Source organism: Anastrepha ludens, chromosome 4, assembly GCF_028408465.1.
Source record: "Anastrepha ludens isolate Willacy chromosome 4, idAnaLude1.1, whole genome shotgun sequence".
In the NCBI taxonomy this organism is placed as follows: domain Eukaryota; kingdom Metazoa; phylum Arthropoda; class Insecta; order Diptera; family Tephritidae; genus Anastrepha; species Anastrepha ludens.
In genome coordinates this window covers 124,469,846-124,495,326 of record NC_071500.1, presented here as the reverse complement: position 1 = coordinate 124,495,326, position 25,481 = coordinate 124,469,846, and positions in this window count along the sequence as shown.

The following is a 25,481-nucleotide window of genomic DNA, read 5'->3' as shown; positions in this document are numbered from 1 at the left end:
TCATTTCATAGGTATACACCTGGTAAACAGACTAGAAGACCGGATGCTTCGCTGTCACACAAGTGACAGCTGAGTAAAATATATTTCAATCCAGGTACATTAAACAGGTAGTGGCAGTAGAGTAAAAACAACAAGAGAAATGCATTTTTTTATTTTGCTTTTAATCTCTAAGAATCTATGAACAAAGATGGACAGTTTAGAGTAATATAAGGGGTTAGGAGTAGTCAGAAGCTTCGATCAGGCACAAGATTATCTATTCATAAAACTAATTTCTCTTGTCCGATTGCTTTTAGAGGAATCTCCAAGGATTTGTGATGATCACCGCAAGTGACTTCTGGAGAAACGGGCTCCACACAAATAGCGATAACTTTCACAACTTTATTAAGTTTTTTTGTTGAAATTTTGCTAAAGTCAAGTCGAAAAATGATATATTAATGCAATGTTTTTATTTTTGTAAAATAAAGCAATTGACTAGCAAAAAAAAAATGATTTTAAGTCGTAGTTTTTTCGTAATTGTTTACTTATATTAAATGTGCCATGTGCCTTGATTTCAATACAAGATTATATATTTTTTTAAATAAAATTAAATTCGTATAAAATTCAAAGTTATAATTTTCTTTTCTCGCTACATTGATCAACTTGCAAGTATGCAGATGGGTAGTTGCAGTTGCTTGAGAAAATTATACAATTTTATGTACGTAAATATTTCATGCTTAATCGTTTCCATATCCATTTGTTATTAGCCTGCTAATTAAATTTTCATCTCAGCTGAAACAACAGCAAAGGCGCATAAATAGCCGCTTTTCTGCGAAAAATGACTGATTGTTGTTTTTAACTGTTAAGAAACCGTGTAACCTTTTTACCTTTCTGATGTGCGAGTTTCCTCCGTTAAGGCCACAACTCGTAAAATGTGCTGCCTGCTAATTGGAAATTTACAAAAGGAAATATTTATTTACCTCAAATTTCGCAGACATTTGCCAACCTTTTAATTTCTTACCTTTTTTAATTTCAATTATTTCCAATTATCTGTATTTTAAAATGCTTTTACTATTAAACTGAGATACTCATCTGCCTCACTTATTTTCATGGTTGTCTTTCACTCTCGGCTTATTAATTTTCTCAAAAGGTGGCCAAGAAATGTGTCTTAATGTTTGGTGTCGCTACTGCCAAAATGGCATTCATATCTTTCTTCTTGTCACGGTGCTCATAGTCAACCTTTTAAATATTTTTGACATTTCCATTTGTAGCCGTCCGTAAGTTCACTTGTCAGTTTATTTCAATTGTGACTAAGGTTTGGGGGACGTAAAAGCAAATGAAAAACCTTAAAAACAAGAAAATGTGAATAGTGCAATTTTTTTAATACTTTTTCCTACTTTTTTACATTTTAACAACGGAAACAGGAAGTAGTCTCCATTTACGAGCGAACTCTTCAACTTGACCTAAACCGCGCGGGCAGAGATGTACAGTATGACAGTTCAACATAGAAGTGCTTAAGTGACATCGGAATGCACACAACGGCACGTGTGTGCGTGATCGGAAGGTGGCGTATTGAGGTATTTTCCGGCTCTCAGTCAGGTAGGCGATCGGAGTAGGGTTTTAAGTGTTGTCACTTTAGGGCGAAACTATTTACTCCCCCGCACACAATTACATTTGAGTGAATGTGTTCTTCAGTGACATTTTATATGTGTGTTTGTGTGTGTATCTATACGCGTGTGCATAGAAGTAGAAGTTCGAAGACATATTCCACTATAAGTAATTCAAAACATATTTTAAATGGCTAAAATCTGCCTGCTGAAGTATTTCATTTAATTTATTCGAATACATTTATAAGACCTGGTTTTTTTGTATCCTTGATTTCCGAAGTTGCGCTTATTCATTACTGGACCTTGAAAAGTCTGATGGGTGCAAAAATATTTTTTTTTCAAAAAGAAATAATTTTTTCAAAAATACTTTTCTATGTACTTTTACAATTTCAATTTTTGCAATTTGGATTCGTACAAAAATGCCAGTTGTAGATCGCAGTAGGCACATGCACGCTGAATCTAAAGGGTGTTAAATTTAGAGGTATCAGATTTTAAATTAAAATAAAACAGCGAAAATTCAAATTAATTGGGCAATCTTTATTATTTTTGTGTAGAACCATTCATGACATTTACTTTTTCAATATAATCCCTTTTAATTGTTGGCCGCAACTGCGCCGTAATTTAGCTATCCGTAATAACCAATTTTGAATGATTCGCTGGAGGAGTTCGGTTGGTATTCGGCATCTCGTGAATAACTTTAGTAATGTTGGCTTCCAATGCCTGCATCGACACTGGTTCATCCACAAAGCATTTCGACTTTACAATCTCCACAAATAAAAGTCCAAAGAAATATTTCATGAACCTATAATTTCGTGTGGCATGCGGCCGCCGAATGAGTTGGTGCGTAATTACCATTCGGAATTCACAGAGAGAACGTTGGTTCGAATCTCTGTGAAACACCAAAATTAAGAAAAACATTTTTCTAATAGCTCTCGCTCCTCGGCAGGCAATGGCAAACCTCCGAGTGTATTTCTGCCATGAAAAAGCTCCTCATAAAAATATCTGCCGTTCGGAATCGGCTTGCAACTGAAGGTCCCTCCATTTGTGGAACAACATCAAGACGCACACAATTATATATATATATATAATTTCGTGTAGTTGTCCTGCATTTTTGCCCTCAATTATCGTGTGAATTCATTCTTATGAATTATTTTCCATGGATATATTTGAAGTGGCTGGACGATAAAGCCTTAAATGTACCACTTGGAAGTCTACAGTAGCAGAGTTATTTTTGATGTGAGGCCTCACCTGCGTGCGCTTTATTTCGGTCAGCGGGCTCGATATAATTCTTTATAATATTTTAATGTCAAGGGCACATAATTATTTTTAATAGAATCAATTAATAGTAAATTTAATGTGTGTTATTTCGTTTTAAAAGTCTTGATTTGCACACACACTCGCACATTTATAAGACCTACCGAACTACAGTCTCTGTTTTATTTGGATAGGGCACCCGACTTTTTTCCACCATAGAACCGTATAAATTAAATAAAATTAAGCAAGTAAGTAGCGTGTTTTAGCTATTTACACACATACATGCATACATACATATTATATTTCCAAACCGTTCGTGTTGTAGTAGCATTAAATAATTTTCTAGTTTATTGTTGTTTTTTGAAGGTTGCCTACGTATTCTACAACTTACAAAAAATGATGAGATAAACAGGCGTTAATAAAAACAAATAAACGTACATATACAAAATTATAAAAAAAACTGCTGTTTTGAATTTCGTGTATCTGCCAAATATTTATTTTCGTAGCGAGAAATTTTGCATGACCACTACTTTGCGAGGTGTTACGAAAAAAGGTGTCAATGGCAAGCAAAAGTAGGCCGAATTTTTATGAAGGTCAGGCATATGCACAAACAAGCAAATACACATTGGATAGGCTTCATTAATTTTTACGAAAGGTGACTTATCATTTTAACCCAAGAAAAGTTTGGCGACGTCAAAAGCATAGCCTGAATAAAGTATCGATTTTCTCCTGAAGCAAATAAAAATAAACATTACAAGGAAATTGATGTTGAAGTTGAAAGCGCAGAAAATTGAATTTGATTGAATTGACGCCTGCGATGGAACGACTTCAATGTCTAGCACGAGTATAAGAACAACACCTCCAAGGACGTTATGGCAAGTAAGTAAATGTGAGTTGTAAGGTTCAACGCTTTTGAAAATTACATATATGCGTATGTGTGAGTAGTATGTAAATGTATTCATGTGTGTGTATGTATGTCCATAGTATATAAAATATTTCATATTAGAGAAGTGTACGAGACTCTGGGCGTTACTTAGTTCGAAAAAGATGGAATGAAGAGGATTTTAGTAAATTCCGCCATGAAATAAGGTGAAGGTGACTGCTCTATTCACTATCAAGAATAACAAAGGGGTACAAGATTTAATTTTTTATATGAGACTGGTTTCCGTTGTATTTTTGTGCATTGATTCACGATTCTAGGCCTACAAATTTATGATTTTGGCTTGGTTTGGAGAGGAAAAATTAGCATAAAAGCTCATATTTTTTGATTTTGTCCTGATTTGAACTTTGAGTAGGTTAGGTTAGCCAGGTTGATTGTCTAAGGCAAGACACTAAGTGGCCCTAAGGCCCATTGTGACACCTGCATTTGATTTCCATCCCTTAACCAAGTTGCTTAAGACACTTAGATCTTTTAAGAAGGTAACTAGTTCCTCCAGTGAGACATTTTATAATTTTCCAGGTTTCAATGGAAATAATCGACAAGGTATTTGGCTGGGTATCTTTGAAGTATAGGACATTCACAGAGAAGGTGATATACCGACTCAATTCCTTCTTCATCTCCACAACTCCTGTAGAAGTCATTCTGAGGTGTACCTCAGCTAATGGCTAGGGTGCCAATAGCGCAGTGACCTGTTATAACACCTGTAAGGACACTGGTAGTTGATCTGTGGAATAGAGCGTTGTGGCCAGAGCGGTTTAGGGACCCTGCAGTTAGTAGTTAGACACCACCTTCTATTGGTTTTCGTGATTACGCTCAGGTCAAGCGCAGTGTATAGTTCGTTTAGAGTAATGCTTATGTCCTCTACCACTCGCTGAAGGTCAAGCTCAGAGCCTTTCCTTGCCCGCTCAATCGCTCTTTCATTTCCATCCACTCCAGAGTAGCCGCAAATCCAACAATGGGTGATGTTGTGTTGTTGGATAACCGAAAGCGACCTCCTGCATTCTTTAAAACAGCTCGAATTGATACGCACTGAGGCCAGTGCCTTGATCGCTGCTTGACTGTCAACAAAAGTGGCAAGGCTTGCTGGAGGTAAGTCCAACAGTCCCATTGTTTTTGCTGCTTTATCTATAGCGTAGATCTCAGCTAGTCTGGGAGTCTAAAGGAGCAACTTAAGTATAATTGTTCCGAGTAGTAACTTTGAGTAACTGACAAGGATTTGTGCGACTCAAAAGCCTCGCAGCGTTATTTGGTACAACAACATTTTATTTAAAAAAATTTTTTTTAAGGCCTTGCATAAGTGATTATTGTGTAAGATTGAAGCTTTAAATTGAGTCTAGGATGAATTGTTCAGGTCCTCAGATTTTTGAGAAAACGCGTCTTAATGTGGTTATATTCGCTCTCTTCTCAAAATCGTGATGTGATGCTCATTTTTAGACCCCAAAGTCGTCTCACATCAAGAATATCAGCGACATGCACATAGTACAGTGATTAAATATACAGTAGCTCCTTTGTTTACGCCCACTGACTATGTAAAAATGGATGCAAATGCGCTAAAAGAAGGCCACTTAAATTGAAAAAGTGAAGGAGTTCTCTGCGTTGAAAAGTTCAAGTGGAGAAGGACGTTGTTGTTGTTGTTTTAACAGCATAGGTAGCCCTGTCTGTGTAGGCATATCATCGGTCGTCTTCGTCTAGCTCATCTAGGGGTAGGCCCAGGAAACATGCTGTTTCGACAGGTTGGGTCCAGAGGGAGAGGGGGGTTAGATGAGTCGGTTTGAGGGAGCATGTGAAGAGGTGGTTAGTGTCGTGCGGGGTACCTTCACATGCCGGACATGTGTTTGGTATGTCGGGGTCGATTCTGGACATGTAGGAGTTTAACCTGCTACAGTATCCAGAACGTAATTGTGCCAGTGCTACACGAGTCTCACGGGAAGCTGGAGTTCTTCATCTGCAATAGGTGGTGGTTGGACTCCGATTACGGCATTCACAGGACGGGAGTTCTTGAAGGTGGTAACGGTCTCCCGGTGAATGTCGTTTATTGACTGTCTAAATACTGTCCGGTCCAGTAGGTTGCGATCAGTTTTGTCCTGGATTTCGTCAGCGTAGTCTAGGAGGTGTCTCCTGACATGCCTGGGAGGCGGCTCAGGCTCAAGCAGGTGTCTGCAGGGGTGAAACCTGCGGTAACATCCCAGCAGGAACTGCTTGCTGAGCAGTTTCTTGTGCTCCGCTACTGGGAGCATTTGTGCCTCGTTATGTAGATGTTGAATGGGAGACATCAGGAGGCACCCGGTCGTTGTCCGAATGCCGGTATTTTGACATGTCTGTAGCTTTGCCCACTACGAATCACTAGTTCCAGGCTACCAGACTGGCGCAGCATAGTTTAGAACCGGCCGGACGTAGCTTCTCTTGATGTTTCTGGTGTTGTTGTTATTGTTGTGGCAGCATAAAAGGTTCTTATAAATTGTTTGGGATTTTTGTGGGCAATATACCCAGCTCATCCCAATTTCCTACAGGTTTATTGAAGGAACTGGGCTTGGATGAGGTGGGGCGATTTTCTATTTCTATTCTATGCTACAGCACAAATATTGATAATTTAATTATTATTTTTTTTTCTTTTGTTTTTACTTAAGACAAAAAAATTACCTTCACAGCTAAAGCCAATTAGAAAAGTTTAGTGGAAAAATAAAAGTTTTTTGAAAACTATGTCGTGTTACACTGAATCAGTATTGAATATTTTACACTCTGCCAATCTCTATTCCACTTATGCCATGTAATAAATATTTAAACCCACACCAATACAAATACCTATATGGTACGTACGTGTGACATTCCGGCTCTGGCAAGAGAATTTACTAATTGGGAACGACTAAATGCACTGCCTTGTATAAAAATGTGTGCATGTATGTATCTCAATATGCATGTATTGAAGAGGTACATATGTACACATATAAAGAAATGATTGGGTTACCTTATTCAAGTTCAAATCAATTATTTATTTATAATTTTTTCTATTATGGCGTCCTTGAAGTGTGCTCGCATTGCCATTCATAACTGAAAGCTAACTAATTGGCGTCTACAGTCAAACTAGAAGGTCGTAAGTCTGAACTGAAGTGAATTTGTGTGATTTAGCAATGCTTCCTTCATGCTTCCTAATTTAACATTATTTAATTTTTTTTTAATAGCGTCCGCCCCTCGGCAGGCAATGGCAAACCTCCGAATGTATTTGTGCTACGAAAAAGCTCTTTATAAAAAATCATTTTCCGTTCGGAGTTGGCTTGAAACTGTAGGCCCCTCCATTTGTAGAACAACATCAAGACGAACGCCACAAATAAGAGCAGGAGCTCGGCCAAACAACCAATAAGGGTGAAAGCGCTATTTTTTAGTTTTTATTTTTAATTGAAAATTATAATCAAATTGCGATGCCCACATTTTTCATAATTAATAGTAGATTGGAAAATGTTGCCCAAATTTGGTAGCTGTTGAGAATTATAGCTATTACTTTACTTGAATTCTTTCTTGTTGCTAAAATTTGTTCAGATGTATTGTAATATTAAAGCGCCCAATGGAGTTAACAGCAAATGTAAACAGAAAGCTGTAAACTTGCATGCACTGTAGTCGAACGATATGAGCAGAGAATGTTAATGAACGTTATAAACACTCTCATTAACATTTTCTGCTTAACAATCATTAACATTCTCTGATATGAGTAAGTCATGGTAATTAAAGCTTCAAATAGTGTAGGTTAAAGAATAGTAACAACTTCGCTTCGTTTGCACATAAAGGTAATTAACATATTTTGATACATTGTGCGATATTTTCTCAAAAATCTGACGCGATGAAACATTTTAAGACCGATTTCGGAGCTATTAACAAAAGTGACTAAGTGCAATCGAATAAGCATTCAGCGCCTCATAAGAACAGATACCCTCACTGCTCAACAACAAATCAGACTACACAGTCCCGACCTTAAATTCAAGAAAGACTTTACGGTCATTTTACACCGAGAGCCGAATGCAGAAAAGGAAATGTGATTGGTACACTCCGCTTTGAAATCTACACTGATGGTTCTGAGATGAACTATGGTATTGGAGCTGACCTCTGTTCGGAGCCTGACTATGCCAGCGTGTTCCAGGTAGAACTACCAGCAATCAGAGAAGCATACAAATCACTAAAATACTACAAAGAAAATTGGTGCAGACAGTCAAGCAGCTATTAAGGTCCTAGATTCCAATTCCATTTCATCCGAGTTAGTTTTACAGTGCAGAAAGGAGCTCGAGCTGTTTGGTCACTGGCTTTAAATTACTCTGATATGGGTTCCCGCTCATAGGAACATAGAGTGTAATGAGATGGCAGATGAGCTAGCAAGAAAAGGTTCGGCACTAGACATAACTGAGGCGGTGGCGGTTGCTACTCCTTTTAACGCAATAAAAACATCCATTGCTTCGCACTACCGTGCTTTAGCCGAAAGAAGGTGGAAGCAAATAAATACGTGAAGTACTACAAGGAAAACATGGCCGTCGTACAACATCCAGAGGACGAATTATCTGTTAGAATGCTTTCGGCCAAACATTTCACGTATAACTGCAACCCTTACAGGTCACTGGAAAGTAGGCCGTACTTACTCACGTAGGCGGACTTAACCTCAGTGAATGGGAAGGGGTAAAAGAAAGTCTCTTCCACTATCCATACGAATCACCAGGTCTAGCTAGAGCAAGGCTTCGCTCTTTCGGCAGGCCCTTCTTACAGCAAACTAATGAAATCTCAGACGTAGAGATAAAAAGTTTGCTGTTATACCTAACGTGTTATATCTAACGAAATGGATCTGGATAATGGATAAAAAAACAAACACAAGATATCATCACATGGTAACAGTGGTAGTAAAACGGCGCAAGTTGCTAATTACGAATATTTCAGCACAGCGGGAATACTCAACTACAACCCCCCCGCCCCGCCCCTCCCAAAACAAAAAAAAAAAAAAAAAATAAAAAATAAATAAACTTTTTTTTTACGAGTATTGATTTTTTTATTTAGTACACATTTTTATAAAAATATACACATAATTGGCACCCTTTTTGGTTTTTGGCCAATCTCCTTCTACTATTTGAGACGTGCGTCTCGATGGTGTTCCACGAAGAGAGAACCTACATTTTTAAGCCGACTCTGAACGACAGATATTTTTTTATGGTGTGATTTTTCAAAATAATCGATTATTTATTGCATTTTCTTAAAGTAGATATATTCAAAAATATCTAAAAAAATTGTAACATAAATTCGGGAAAATTGATGAAGTTAAGCCAATCGTCCGAATGGATACAAACGCTCCGGCTTTGAAAGAATTCGATGCGGTACCAGCTGGTGGTAGCAGAGGAAGAGGGCGGCCTCCTCTGCGTTGGAAAGATCAGGGGGACTTGGCCGGTTAGCACGAGAAAGAAACGACTGGCACGCTTTGTTAAACTCGGCCCAAATCGCGTGAGCGGTTATCACGCCAATTAAGAAGAAGATACCCAATACAATAAGTGCAGGTAGTGAGTTACAACGGCCAATGAAAACTTTAAACGCGTTTTTCTCAAAACGACTTTTCTGAAGACGGTGGCCTCGATTTCCAAAAATTAATATTTTTTCAAGCCTTTCGAAAACAAAAAAAAGGTAAAAACACAAACTCATTTATCAAACCTGCACCATTTTTTCAAAAAATAATAAAAAAAACGCCACGTACGACGATGTCCATTGATGTATAGATTAAGAATTTTTTTGGTGTTTTGCTTTCAGATGATTTTTCACCGCTGTACCGTGGCTACCAGGGTGCATCAGTTTTTTATGACGTCATTGCATTAATAATAATAGCAATTGTAATTTTTAATATTTTTTAGTAAAAACCAAATCTCAGTATACTTGAATATATGTTAAATAAATTATAATTTGTCCGATCCTCTAATAATCATCACTACTTAAAAAAAAATTCTTGAAAATCACTTACGCGTTCACAGTGGTGTTGTATTTGTGGATTCTAATACAATATTTGAACTATTCAAAGCTTGGCTTAAGAGGCTATAAAAATATATTTAAAAAAAATTGTTTTTTTTGAATTCTTTGTCGTTTTTTTATAGTATTTTAAAGTAATACAAAATGTTAAAAACTATCAATAAAAAAAAACTAATATAATTATTCGTATATATTATTATGATTTAAAAAATATACTTTTTCTATGACAGAGCAGAATTCACTGACCCAAAAGCAAAACTTGCTAAGGTGAAATATGTATTTTGTTTTTGTTATTTTACATGACGCCGTTCACGTTGTGACGACGCATACTTTTAACACTATGTAACGTATCTAATGAAAATAAAACTTTTAAGCAAGATCTTAAATCTCTTAAAAACTTTTAACTTTTCTCACTTTTCATTTCATTCAGCAAGTCAAGTTTTCGTTAAACTTCAAATAAAATCATATTTTATAAGACGTGCATGTGAGCTGAAATCTACAGTTTTTATTTAGTAATATTTGAGTAGCTCTTTGTAGACGGATTTGGGGCGTAATGAAATAAATCAATCCACATATGCCGCTCTAACTTTTCCAATGCCACTCTTTTTAGCTAATTTCCATAAAAAGCAATTTCATTTAATTTTTTCCCCGCTGCATGTCTCTTGGCACTATGAAATGAGGTTTCTCTAAAGTACTATGCACTTGCAACCTGCAAGCTATTTAAGGGGTATACGACGATGTACACAGTCACACAATCAAATATGAAAAGTGTGCATACAAATGGGTAGCATTGAAAATCAGTTGCGCTGTTATAAAAGTTCCATTACCGTAAGCCATTTTTTGCTCAAGTAAACAGCAGCAGTTACGCCGCCACTCAACTTCGCTTGTTAAAACCATTGTTGTATTATGAAGCATTTTTTTTCTTCGGAGCTGATGGTTTTTACTGAAAAGACTGCATGAACACTTTTTTACCTGCTTTACAACGGCAAAGGAACTCTTGTCCATTAAAAGGCGGTCTGCCAACTGCCAGAAAGTAGACTACACTCATTTACATACCCATTTTCCACTCAAATACCCACGCACACATACCTGAGCACACTCACATATATATTAAATTATATACCCAGTGTGGAAAACTGGATGTGATTATGTAAACACGGAGCAAGAAATCTACCTGAGAGCATGTGTACATAACTAGTTTTTTACTAGTTACAAAATTACCACAATCGCAATAGATTTGGAAAAGGTTTTACCAGTAAACCACTTCCCTTTGAACTGCAAAATATGCAAGCGCTTACCTAACGTGCTCTGCATTTCTGGATCGATAAAATACCCAGAAATGAAGTAAAATTATGCTAATTTTTGAATTACGGTAAATTTTTTTGGTTTTTTAAGGTTTTTAGGGTTTTTGTGGCGAGTCATCGAAATGAAAATAGTCTATTGATGCTTACTATGAATTGAAAAAAAACAGGACTAAAAGTAGGGAAAACTGCATTATTTTGCCATTTGAACTGAATCGGAATACGAAGCCGCCATAAAAAGTGGGATGGAGTGGCCATGCTTTAAATCTGAGAAATATGGGAGAAATTTTAGTGTTTTTGTGTAAAACTGCTTTCTGCGTAGGCGGCCTTCGACGGCGCTTAAAAACAATAAATAAATAAAATAGGCGGATACTAGACCGTCTATGCTGTCCACAGTATTTTTGCGTAAAACTTTCTTCTGCTCATATTTTAAAGCAGATTTATTGCCAAAATTTGCAATTAACGTATTCATTCACTCACAATCATTTAGTTATTTCAGAAGGCCGCGGAGAATTGCAGCACTTCTGCTATATGAACGCAAAAATAAATTCCACGGTTCGCTAAAACATTCTGCTTCGCCTCGCCTACGTAGTTGTCTAGCGATTATTGCATTTCACTGCCGGTATCTGACTCGAAATCAACGAAAGGGGATGTAGTTGTCGTAGAGGAATCCGTTGGCTGAATTGTGGTGAGTAGAAATTTTATTTAGTAGCGCTGAATCATGGTGAAAAGAATTCAGAAGGTGTGGCCAGTATCAAACCGTTTACCGGCTCTCAGCGACTTTGAGAGAATCGGCTGATTGGCTAAGGTAATCGAAGCTACTCGCCCAATTTTTCACCATAGCTGAAGGCCAAACCTGGCAACCTATCATTCTTGGCACAGAATCAATGATGATAGATTTACAAGATTTGTTCTTGAACTATGGTGAAAAAGAAAATTGTGAGGCGAACTGCGGCTGCCAAGTCACTTGGGCAAGTCATTCGGCAGCCGAATTCTGCTCGATCACTTCGCATGCATTCACACACTCGTCTAATCAGTCGTTATTGAAAATCTATTCACCATGACACTGCATGGCTCTATGTGGGGTTAGTGCTCGCTTGCTGCTGTTGAGAAGAGCCCCATGATTACTTTCCAGTACTCGATAGTCTATTAATTATTTCATAAATTTGTTAAGAATTGCAGTCATAATCATTCATAGTACCACAGCTCGTTGTGAGCCTAAGCTCGGTCCATAGCCAGACTATGATAGTTGATCCCTCTATGCTTCTTAGATCGTCCTTAACGTCGCTTTTAACCAAACAGACGGGCATCTAGAACTTTGCATGGTATTCTTTCATCTAGCACTCTGCAAATATGTCTTAGCCTGTGGATGCGCTGCGATTTGACAAACCGCATACCTTTTTCCCCTTGTAGGAATTCCTCTAGCTCGCTGTTATATCTGATACGGCTGGCTCTATGCTCTTCTCGTATTGGACACAGTATTCTCCTCAGTATTCTTCTCGCATACAATAGCCTTCTGTTTGCGGCCTGTAAACGGTCTTGGATAGCAATCGTTGTATCATTTCTTCTACTGAGAAGCAATCCGAGGCATTTAATTTTATCCTCACTTTCAAATTCATGATCGCCAATTCGAAGATGTGGCGATTTTCTCAACGTGTTAAGGGGGGGGGCCTCATGTAGAAGTCTCAAAAAATCGATTTTTTTGTTTTTCGATAACTTGAAAATATAGTATCTTAGGAATATACTGTGAAATTTTCATCTCGAAATTCTCAATATTATAGCTTCTACAGCCCACTAACTAGGTAGAGAGCGGTCTGCGCGCTGATGTACCTCAAACTTTAAACGCGATTACCTCGAAACTGTATTTTTAAAAACTGCTCGTGTTGTAACTCAAAAAGTTATCGACCGATTTGTTTGAAATTTGGTGAGGCCTTTTTGTATGTTACTACCGGAAGGATGAACCAAAAACTTTAGACATTTCGAGTTGATAAATTACTTTTTGGGGGTTCAAAATGTCAACAAAATAGCCCTAAATTCTGACTTTTTTTCAAAAGTTCATTTTACAATTAATTTTATACTTTTTTTTTAATTTTAAAGGTTCATCCTTTCCGTTAATATTTCATAAAAAGAAATCACTTTTATTTTTTTGTTTCAGATCGATAGATTAAGAGTGATAAATGGAGCAGTTTGGGACCTCGCGCCGTAGGCAGCCGACAAGAAATGATGCTGAGCCGCCATTTTGAAAAAAAAAAAATAAAAAAAAATTTTTTTTTGTACTCTTAAAAGGTTAAATAAAGTTGTGTTAAAGTTTCTAATTAATATAATTATTTTATCACCTTTAAAAATATGTTTAAAAAATTACCGATTTTGAGGCTTCTACATGGACTTCCCCCCTTAAGTCTTGCGAGATACTTCGTTTTATATTCATTGATATTTAGTCCGAAGAATTTTGCTTTTAATCGGAGTACTTGAAACACTGCTCTGAAAACATTTATATGCATTTCTGATGGCTACGACATCAGCGAAACCACATATTTGCGATGCTTTGTTTTATATAGTCTCTGACCTCTATATACATAGTCTCTGACCTCAATATAGTATCAACCTCTTTAAATATATAATTTAGGATTGAGAATTGCAGTGGATTTAGTTAAATAACGTTTAAAAAAACGTTTTTCGTGGTGAAAGATGGATAAACCAGAAATTTATTACTCCTCCAAATTTTTTATTAAAAAAATAAACTTTTATTTATTTCTTCGTTTAATTTTTCATCAATTAATTACATGGAAAAATTTAAATCCGAGCTATTGATAGTTCAAAATTTTCTATGTGGACGCATCCTTACAAACTGTCGCCCATCCTAAAGCGAATATTTGTACTTAGTTTCTGCATCATTCGGCACCGTATTAAGTCAAACAATGAGCTGGAAATTAACTGCTTGCACTGTATGTTTGCGTGCTTGTATATTTACAATCAAATATGTTCGTATGTACGAAGTGAAGTGACTACACATGGGTTCAGCTAGCCACAGTGATTGTTTTGAGCTACAGCTACCCACCGCCGATGTAATACGCCACGTTCCATGTCCATGCGTGCGGAAAAGCTATGGCAGCCGCGAGCCGACGTCATCGGCATTGTCATCGTTGCTGTTGGCGAGTCAGCTGTAATGAAAACCCGCATTTAAACCGGAACAGGAAGCCCAATTGGAATATACCTACAATCGCACATACACTTGCTTATGTATATATGTGTTTGCACTTGTGTTTCCACACTGCAGTGGTGAGCGGTTTATACACAGTTGTGCACATACAAACATATTTCGTAAAAGGCCAATGTGTCCGTATTGGTGTGTATTACAGTTTTCAACACATCCTACATTTACTGCGAAATATTTGAGCGTCCTGTAGGAAGCAAATAACTAGCGACTAGAGAAGAGCCTACACGCTGTGCATATAACTCTCGGCTGGTTTACGAGTGATAGATATTTTCTGTAACTTCGCTAATTGTAAGCAAAGACCAAAATTTTGAAAGTAGACCGATTTCGGTAGAAAATCAATCAGGCAACTTCCCTGCAGGGCATTTATGTGTTTGTGATTTTACTTTCTTGTATACATATATAATATTAGTGGGCATTTGTATTGCGTTTCGTCAGCACATCACGTTCGTTGAGCGACGCCGCAAATAATTTATGCAAAATGCTTTACTGCACCGAGTCTTTTAAATTTTTTTATTTTTTTAGGCTTTTACAAGGCAGTAAAAAGTCTGCCGCATATGCGTCGCCACAAAAGTGGCTTTTTGGAATGCCACTCCAGGGACGTGCAAGCACATGCAAAAATGAGTTGAATGAAGGAAGCAGAAGCAAAATGCAGATACACGAGAAAATTTAAGTTACGTGGAGCAGAAAACAATAACATCTGGTCCTGTATTAGGAACGAATGGACGACCTAAGAAGAGGATTAATTTAAAAAAAATATTAAAAAAAAAGAGAAATAGCAAATTTAAATTCACTGCGGCCGTCGTAGGCGAATAGATTGGCGCATGACTACCTTTCGGAAGTGTACAAGTTCGAGTCTCAGTGCATAAAACACCAAAATGATAGAAAAAGTTTCTTCTAATGGTGGTAAATCCTCAGCAGGCAATGGCAAATCTCTGAGAGTACTAGTTCTGCTAAGAAAAAGTACCTCATAAAACCATATACAGTTCGGAGGCGGCATGAAACCTGTCATTTGTGGGAAATATCCAGACACTCGCCACAAATAGGAAGAGGAGCTCGGTCGAAAACCCAAAAATAGTTTAAGCGCTAATTATATACCGTCAGCGTCAGAAAGTGTACACCACATATTGGTAAATTTTGACTATTTTTTTATTAAAACATAGTTCATACTATAACAAAAACTTCATAAAGTAATGCTTCGAAGTTTGCATAAAATTTGTAAAAATTCCTCAGATTTTCATTAACAGTTCAAGCTTCTTACTCAGAATTTTTAGAAAAAATTCCGGTATGCAGTTTTATAGATGATTTAATTTTGCTAATGAAGCGTAAGTTTCAAGTAGATTTAGAATCATACTAATTTTTGAGACTGTGGAAGAAAATACCCAACACCGTCAGCAGAAAAAATTGTCAAAACTCAACGCGAGTTTTGAACCACTTGAAACTTGCACTTTATTAGCAATAAGTTTGGCTTCGTTGACTTTACGTATTTTTGCTGAAGAGTATCGAGAGAAGAGTAAGAAGACAACCGAGATTTAATACTATTTGGATTGATCCATTTAATAGCACTCAAGTATGAATTCTTGCACAAAGCCACAGTAACAATAATAATAATACAATAATTATAAGAATAAAAAATTAATAAAAGCCAATGAGCTCACTTCAGCTTAACAGCGGGGCGCGAGAATGGGGTCACATTTCTCTAGCTCTCCGTACCAACGGCGAAAATGAAATTGGATATCAGCAATACCGAAAAAAATCTGGTATGTGATGTATTCTACAATACTACTCCGCCGGGAAAAGGACAATACCAACAGGTCCAATGTGCGATCAAGCGTAACACGAGTCATGTGAGATCCTTACCGGGAGTTGGTTGAAGAGAGAGAGATGTATTACTCTGAACAAGAAAATAAAGACCGGAATAAGACATTGCGCAGAGTTTGATTTGTTGGTCAAAAAAGTTTTAAAATTCTATCGAGAAGATCCACGGCTTACAAAAGCTTTTAATACCGTAAGAGTTATTGACCTGCTTATATTATAGAGGGAATCCTTCTCCTGCCCGCAGAATGCTGACAGCAGTGGAACTCACAGCAAGGCCATGAGAGTCGATGGGTTGCAGCCTGAGCTACCCAAATACAGCGGCAACTTCTATGCAGAATACGACATTGTCTCTCGTTTGCATGCATTTCGATTGGAATTTAAATAGTAGTTCTGCTGAATGGACGTTCTGCTGCTAATAATGAGAAATAAGCCTTATTCGAATTATTTGATCGGGTTTCACCTGCTGTTTTGTGTGAAAAACTCATAAAAACCCATAGTCTATTCACTTTTAGCCCTTAACCATTTGGCTGTGTAAAATGATGCTGAATAGTACCGCCGTCAAGCCGTTCTGTGACTAAAAAGCTATGTGGGTTCCATGGAAGTTTTTTAAATAGATGATTTTTCAATTTCCGAATGACTCCTTTTTGCTTCTCGGTATTTAAACTTTTTTTGATTTTATTTTTATTTATTTTTTCATAAATCTCAAGATTTTGTCTGAAGACTTCAGGTTATTATGGCGAGGGGCGCGGGGTAAGGTATTTAAAAATTTTTTGATTGAAATTATTATGAGGAACGGGTGTGGGCTAAGGCATTTATACTTTCTGTGATTTTATTTATATTTCTTCATAAATCTCAAGAATTTTGTTTAAAATTCCAGGTTATAATGAGGGAGGATTTAAATTTTCTCTGATTTTATAATTTTTTTTTTAGTCTCAAGAATTGTGTATCAAAATGTCAAGTTGATCGGATCAATATTGATGAAGTTGTGAGCATTTGAGCATCCGTTGCTCCAGGCCGGGTTCCTATATCTGTCCAACTTTAGCGTTTTTAGAAACCTTTTATTTTTGAAGTCTGTGTAAGCCATAACTCGAAATTTACCAGAATAATGGTATCCATGAGAGTGTTTTAAACTGCACTATACAGGAATTTCCCCTTTTTAAAAATCCTAAAGGCTTGAAAAGTGTGTCTGGTTTGCTTTGGAGTACTGACATCTTCATTTTTCGTGGTTCACGTCGAACTATTTTTTTATATATGCATATTTACGAATTTCATAAGTACTTTTTATATATTACATGACACACATAACCTCAAAACCGAAAACCCACGACGTATTTGTAATTAGAAGCTGAAAGCACACTTAATATTACAATAACAAATTTTCCAAACATCAAAATTAGCTTCGAAGAGCAAAAATCTTCCTACAGTTTAAAAAAAACAATTTGTCAAATGAACCTCAAGCCTCAGTAATGCTAAGCTACCCTTGCAAAATTCTTTAGGTGGAAATTCTATAACTCCCTCAGTTTCTTGACATTTTTACACAAAAATACGAGAGCGTTAACTTTTTAAATGTGGGAAAAGCACAAAAATTGGTTTGAAAAAACAAAAAAACGGTCAAATGAGCCTAAAACCTAATTAGTCCAAGTTGCCCTTGCTGAATTCCTTCCGTCAAACTTCTGTAATTTCCTCAGTTTTCTTCTGATTTACTTGAAATTTTTACACAAAACTACGGAATACCTCGAGAAATATCTCCCGTGAAAAAAGCAGTTTGCTTTTTTCGAGGTCAGATAATAAAACAACTTCTTTCGAGGCGCCTTCCGAAACTCACTGCCACTCGTTCCATTTTCAATATTTTGCTATGAAAATTTAGAAGAATGTATTCGAATATTTCGTTACTACACGAGGAGTGACTGAATGAAGTAACACTATCTGTGCCACAAAAAAAAATCTTGAACACATTTCTTTTTCCACCGAATTAACTATTTTTTCCTTCACAGATTCAATAAAAATAATCTCATCTCCATCACTTTTATTGCATCGCACAAAATATTCAAAAACGCATCCAGCTTAAATTATTTTATACGAGCAAATAATAACATAAATATTTTTGCTTGAAATGCTAGCAATGCCCATTTGTTTATAAATTATCTGTTAATTATATTTAAGCCATTTAAAATTGCCTTAGTTTAATTACCGATGCACCTAACTTGATTAAATTTTAATAGAAAATAAAGGCGCATATCGCCTCAATCCATATTATCTTAGCAGCTAACTACTGAATTTAAATTCAATTGCTCTGAAATATTTAATTGCCAAGTATTTCTATTCAACAAAGAGTTTCAGATTCCAATGCAGATTCTACGCTTTAGCAATTCAATCTGTGCAACTTGCTTTCATCACTGTAGGGCAGTTATGTTGTTGTTGCTGTTTGACCAGTTTTGTGCTTTCAAGCAGCACAAAATTCAACTCATTAATGTATATCAGATTCCGATGAGATTAAGCGTAAAATAGCAACATCATTTCAACAAGATTTAAAGCTGCAGGCGTCCCTTTGTGAGTTCTTGACTTTTCAATTGCAACTTTTGCGCCTTTGCTTGGGGTCTTTCAAGTTTGAGTTTGTTCTTTAAATTGAAATAGGAGGAAACGAGAAAAGTATCAGAGAAAGAGATAGGAAAGGCTAGAGTCAGAGACAAAGGTAGTTAGTCTTGTGAGAATTTTCCAGATTCTTTGGCAAATCTGTAAATATCCTAAAGTTTTAGAGAACGAATATAACTCATTTTCTTGGCATCGGAACCCAAAACTCGTAGCCGTGCTCTAGCAAAGGCAGGACACTCACAGAGAAAGTGCTCAGTGCTATCCGCCTCCTCCAAGAAAGACAGGCACATCGGGTGCTCAATGATTCCAATGGTGGTTATATGGTGACCCCATGAATTGTATCCTCTAATAACACCAACCATCAACAAAATGTCTTTCCAGATAAGTGTTAGAAGAAAGTTCGACAATTTTCGCGTTCGAACTTGCCACAAAACACTTTTCAGTTCTGCAGTGTTCTAGACAGTACCATTGCTTTTTATATAAATTGCATACATAATCGCTGATCCAATTCATGATTCCTGAGGAACTGATTCCGATTATTGGCTCTGGTCTCTGTGGGGGAACCGCTGATCTACGGTTGGTTATTTCATTTTTCAATTTCGTTTTCTGGAACACCTGTGTGTCCTGGAACCCATATACGTACAAGCCTGTTCTGTCGTGCGACGGAATTAAGCTTTTTCTTACATTCTTGAACAATCTTCGTGGTTTACTACGCATTCTCCAGGGCCTTCAGTGCAGCCTGACTGTCACTGAAAACTCCAATCTGCTTCCCGCTCCATCTCCTCTCGATTATCCATTCGGCTAATTTCAGAATGGCAAAAATTTGTCTACTTAGGTAGTCACCCCTGACGGCAGCGCTAATACTGACATTGAGTAGAGAATAACGAAAGTAAGAACATAATTCGCTTTGCTTAAAAACATACGATACTCTAAACAGCTAATCGCCGAACAAAGCTAAGGATTTTCAATTCGAATGTGGAGTTCGTACTGCTGTGTGGCTGGGAAATGTGGCCCGTAGCGGTTTCAATAACACAAAAAGCCCCCAATTTTTATAAACCGCTATGTAGGAGCTATATTGCGCATATTGTGGCCAGATAACTAAATTTATAATGGCGAGCTCCTTACTCGAAGCGAACAAAGGCCGATTGAAATAGAAATAAGCGAACGAAAGTGGAAATGTATAGTCCATGCAATCCATAAACCTGCGACGGATATCAGCAGAATATTCCTAAACTGGAATACACAAGAATTCCGCCGAAGAGGACGGCCGAAAGGAACATGGAGATGAAGCCTGTAAGACGAATGCACGACATTTGACGAGTGCTCACTTGGTCGCAGATAAACTCAACAGATGCAAGTCCACCCCAATGGAATTAAATGCAACTATGTGCCCCCAGCCGGCCCGATAGCAAATAAAAACAATAATACTAATCTCAGTATAGCAATTTACAATATATTCCAATAGAATTGTAATTTAAGCGCTTTTCTTTCTAAGAACTCCCTCTTACACAAACGACAATCCGGACTGTGAAAAGGATTAAATTGGTTAACTGCGCCGATTGACGTTGTGGGTAAGATTTTCGTGAGTCCATTGACGAAGTCACTTTCCTTACCCTACTCGACCACTCAAAGGCATTCGATTCAACTAACCTTGGTATCTTATTGGCAATTCTATTTCTTTTCATGAACTTCGTATGCGAAGATGATTTTTTCAGCAAAACCATACGCAGTGGCTCTGAATTATTTTTATCCAGCTCTCTAGGGAAATCGAACACGTTTTAGAAAATTATGTATAATATTGGTCAAAAGAGATGCTACTAAAATAAAACACTGCTAGAAAAGAATTACGAACTTGAAAGACCCTGTCAGAATGACCATTGACTTAAGTTACACGCCCGAGTATGACAATACTCTTATTATGAAGCCTCGGGTAATCTTTGTAGTTTTGTATTTGGTAGTCCACTCTTGTGTTAAAGTTACATAACTTACAGCTACATAGATCAAAACCGTAATGCGTATACGAGTAAATCCTGCCGCAGTAATCCAGTTGCGTAACAAACATCAGGGGCTAAGCATGTCAACTTCATTTCACTGGAATACTCTTAGGTAGAAATGTGCATATTTGCGTTGTCTAAATATTACATACGGCACACATAATATTAAATAAGGAACACACATTAAAAAGAGCAATATATTACATGTATAATTGCTTTACTGTGTCGTGGTAAGTAAGGTCGTATTTGCATGCGGCTGTACCAGTGGCTGTAGCTTTCCTTAAATTCACCTTTTCCTTGTGAGAAATTATTCGTTATTATTTGCTGCATTCTTTTGCAGCCGAACTACATAAGAACACCCGAAATCGTTATATTTCACAGTTTATTTCGTTTATTTCAAGTCTCATAGTTGTAGTTACAGGTAGTTAAACAAAAAGAAATAAAACACAGAGTTTAGAAATTCATAAAATTCATTCTTTGACATCGAAAAGTCGAGCGGAATAGAAATTGAAATATCATTGAATTCTCTTAGTGCGCGAGTAATAGGAGGAGAACGCGGCCTTAAAATATTGCCTTGTGGTTCCCCTGAAGATGCAATGAAAGGCTCGTCCTCAATTATTACCAGAGATTTCAACCATTGAAAGATAATAGAATGGAAACCAAGCGAGGCTAATTTACGTAATAGAATTGTGGAAGAAATTCCATCAAATGCTTTAGAAAAGTCCGTCTAAACGCAGTCGACCTAAAAACCTGCAGCAAAAGTTGGAGAACTCAAAAGCGGCTAGGTTGGAAACTATCGACCTGCCTATAACAAATCCATGCTGATTGGGCGAAATTAAACTTTTAGGCGCAAAGTATATACTTTTCCTCCATTTTGTTTCGTTTTAAAGAGACACTGCCAGAACTCTAAGAAAAGCCAGTTTTAAAATAATTATTTTCGCTACCTCTGAAGATGTTTATCACCCAAATAATCTATTTAAAATTTATGCAGCAGAAGGGGGAAAAAGCTTATAAATACAAGCATTTTCAAAAGAAATTTAAGTCCTTAGATAATCTACTTTTATAAAACTATATTCTTAACACTGAGCGGAGCATCAATGCTAATCCAAAGTCGTTTTGCAATTTCGTCAAAGCTAAAAAGTCAAGTTCGAGTATACCTGCTTCAATGATGTAATATAATTACAAAAACAAAATTTGCATGTTTTCTTTTTTACACGCATTTTGTTCTTGCAATTTAGTAGTTTGAGTGTCAAAACTTTAAACAAACAAGCGAAACAAGAACAATAAAGCAGATCACTTTGTCGGCTATTCCACTGCTATCACTTAATATGGACGCGCCTCGGTTTTTTCACTTAATTATTTTTCCTTTATTTATTGAAGTAAAAATTAGTGACCGAAAACGCAATGCCTTCCAGACTAAACATAATAATAATTTTAATCCGTAAGAAGAAAATGTAGAGGCCACTGGATCCATAAGATTTTGCGTAGAAGGCGATGACAAAAGTTTGCAGTTTCTAACTAGTATAGATGTTAACGCTCAGGACTCGCAACCATATAACAGCGTAGATTTTACATTAGAGCTGAAGATCCGAAGCTTGGTCTTGACTTATAAGGATTTTGAAGGCCGCGGGCAATATCTTCGGATGTTCCGCCTGTTGGTGTTCCGAGATAACAAAAACTCCTTTTGTGGTTGATTTCCCTCCTGTGCTAGTATTTAGATCAAAATTTCTTCGAATGTTTTTGCTTTGAATGTTGCATAATGCTGTTACCATTTGCTTTGGTTCGTTGGTTAAAGTGGTGATTCATCCAGAATTCAACGATCGCTACGCACCATTTTGTTGCCACATCTCCGCTACCAACTTGTTTAATGGTTATTTACAGCATGACTATATCCAGTCTGTGCGACTTAAGAACCTTATTTGGTTGTTGATGTCTAAGCCAGACAGTTGATCGAGACTCGCGAACAGTGGTTTGGCAAGGGTTCGTTTCCTTTTTCCCCGGTTGTTTATACAGGGTGGGCCATATAGCGTTTGCTTTTTGAGAATGGCAACACAAATGACATGTCAAATGTGTTCATAATTTACTTAAAAGTTTGACATTTACGAAATGGGACGTTATACGCTTGAACAAAATTGGGAAATATTGAAAACCTATTTCCAAAGTGGTGAGTCTTCTTCTTCTTTTCTGATTTTCACATCGGTGGCTACGTCAATTAGCAAAATTGTCGGATTTGGGGCTCAGTAAATCCACACGTTACTGTAGAGAAGCAAATGCATCCACAACGAGTTACTGTTTGGTGCGGTTTTTGGTCTGGCGGAATCATCGGGCCATTTTTTTTCGAAAATGAGCGAGGAGCCGCGGTTACAGTAAATGACGAGCGTTACCGTGACATGCTCAACGAGTTTTTGTTTACAAAAATTGAAGAGGATGACATGGACGGCAGTTGGTTTCAACAGGACGGTACAACTTGGCACACTGCCAAAGTTACACTCGAGCTTTTGGCTACCGTTTTTGAAAACCGAATAATCAACCGAAATTCCGATATCAATCGGCCGGCTCGGAGCGGTGATTTAAGCCCGTTGGACTATTTTTTGTGGGGAGCCGTTAAGAACAAATGCTATGCGAACCATCCAGAGACTATTGATGCTTTAAAACACGAAATCGAAGTTGCCATTCATAAAATTGGAGCCCAAACAATCGAAAATGTGCTTAAAAATTGGGTTGATCGAATGGCCTACTGTAAAGCCAGTCGCGGCAGTCATTTGAACGATATTATTTTTCATTCATAAATGACAATGTTCAGTCTTCAAAATAAAAAAAAAGTTTGAAAAAACATTGATTCGTTTTTTTTTATAGCCGATTCAAAAAGCAGCTTCTCGAAAGCTTGACTTTCGACTTAGTCGGTTATTGCTTGTGACTACAAAAATCCCGGCTATACAAAAAATGTAGTGCCAGCACAGACAAGAAACTCATTGCTTTTGTGCCTCTTGCGCGTATCTATCTCACTTTCAATTATACGCTGAGAACACTGTGGCACAGTGAATGTATGTATGTATGTATGTATGTACGATTACCATTTGTTAATAAAAGGTATAAAAAGACAGCACAATGACCAAATTGTGTATGCCGACTGCGCACGAATGACAATACGCCGCTCATCGTCCTCTTTTCCGCAAAGCCTTGCGGCAGTGGATTCGACCATTGGGATTTGTGTGCTTTATTATGATTGCGTAAATGAAATTAGCAGCAACTGGGAATATGCGTCTGACGGCTGTGTGACTGATGCATAACAATTAGATGGATACACATTAATACACATTAACGTGCACAATATTAAATGGATTACCACAGCTGCTGTGAACGGAAATTACACAAGTAGCTGATGCAGTCGTGCAGGAAGGTTGTTCTCACTTATTGACGTTTACATAATTGATCATAAAATACGGTACCTTAATGAAGCTTAGCAAGACTTTATTGTTTATCTGCGTAGAAGTTTCAAAGATTCAATGAGTTGCCCAATAAGTTACACAGTGAGTTATACGTAAAGGGTAAAACTTTTTATTTATAAAACACAAAATTTTTTCAAAAACCCAAAAAGCCGCTGTAACACCCAATTAAGCATTAACTGAGATTTTTTTTCATAAATTTTAAGTTAAATAAGTGCAAACAGACATTGTCAGAACTCTAAGAAAAACCAGTTTTAAAACAATTATTTTCGCTACCTCTGAAGATGTTTATCATCCAATGGAGCATCAATGCTAATCCAAAGTCTTTTGGAATTTCGTCAAAGCTAAAAAGTCAAGTTCGAGTAGACTTCGGTGATGTTGGATGATAAATTTGCAAATACACCTACCGAGGCAGCTAACTTATTTGCAGTTTTTTTAAGTTAAATTATGTCTCGGCTTATGAGGCCTCTCCTGACTTTTCATCAGAGATATTTTCATTTCTAAATGCATCTTTAGTTAATAAATGTTTTGTTCTAAATAAAATATTTTAGTAAAAATATTTCTGATATTTCGAAATAAAAGTTATATTTGATTTAATCTTTTTGTAAAAACAAAGCTATGCAAAACGACTTCACTAGTTGCTCATTTTGTTTTGTTTGAAGTTGGGTACAAACGCCGCTCGCCGCTCATATATGAGATTTTGTGCTGATAGCGTAAAGGCGGATGATAGGCGCGGATGATGCGAGTGCAAATTTTTTTATATTTGCCTGTTTAAAAAGAAAAAGAGAAAGAGAGCAAAAGCAAAAAGCAAAGCGCAGGTAAGTATGAGTAAATGATTGGCTATAGAAGAAAAAGAAAGATATTATGTTAGAGGTTATCCGCTACGTTAAAATTCCTTGTTTCAGAACAAAGCTATGATGATTTCAAATCCTTGACAAATATTTCACCCTAGCCACTCGCTTTAATAGTTGTAGAAACATGTTCAGGAACTATTTATTTCTGAGCTAAAGCCATTTAATCCTATCCCTCTGATTTTTGCGATTTTTTAATATTTGCGGTTTTGTATTTGCCATAATAGTAGCTCGTTTTTTAGGCACTCATTTAATTGCACTATTCATTTCTGGTTCAAGCTCATTTTTTTCCGCCGATGTGCGCATTTCAAGCATCAACACAAAATGGATAGTTATTTTTGTTTTTTGTAATGTAACGTTCGCGCACTATACCACACACGATGATCATGCATCGGGGCGCGAGCATGTAACCTACTTATCCAAGAATGATAAAACAAGATTGGGCCCATCAGAGAGTGCGTGACATCGCATTAGCTGAGTTATGGAGTGTTGCCAATTATTTGCTCTTC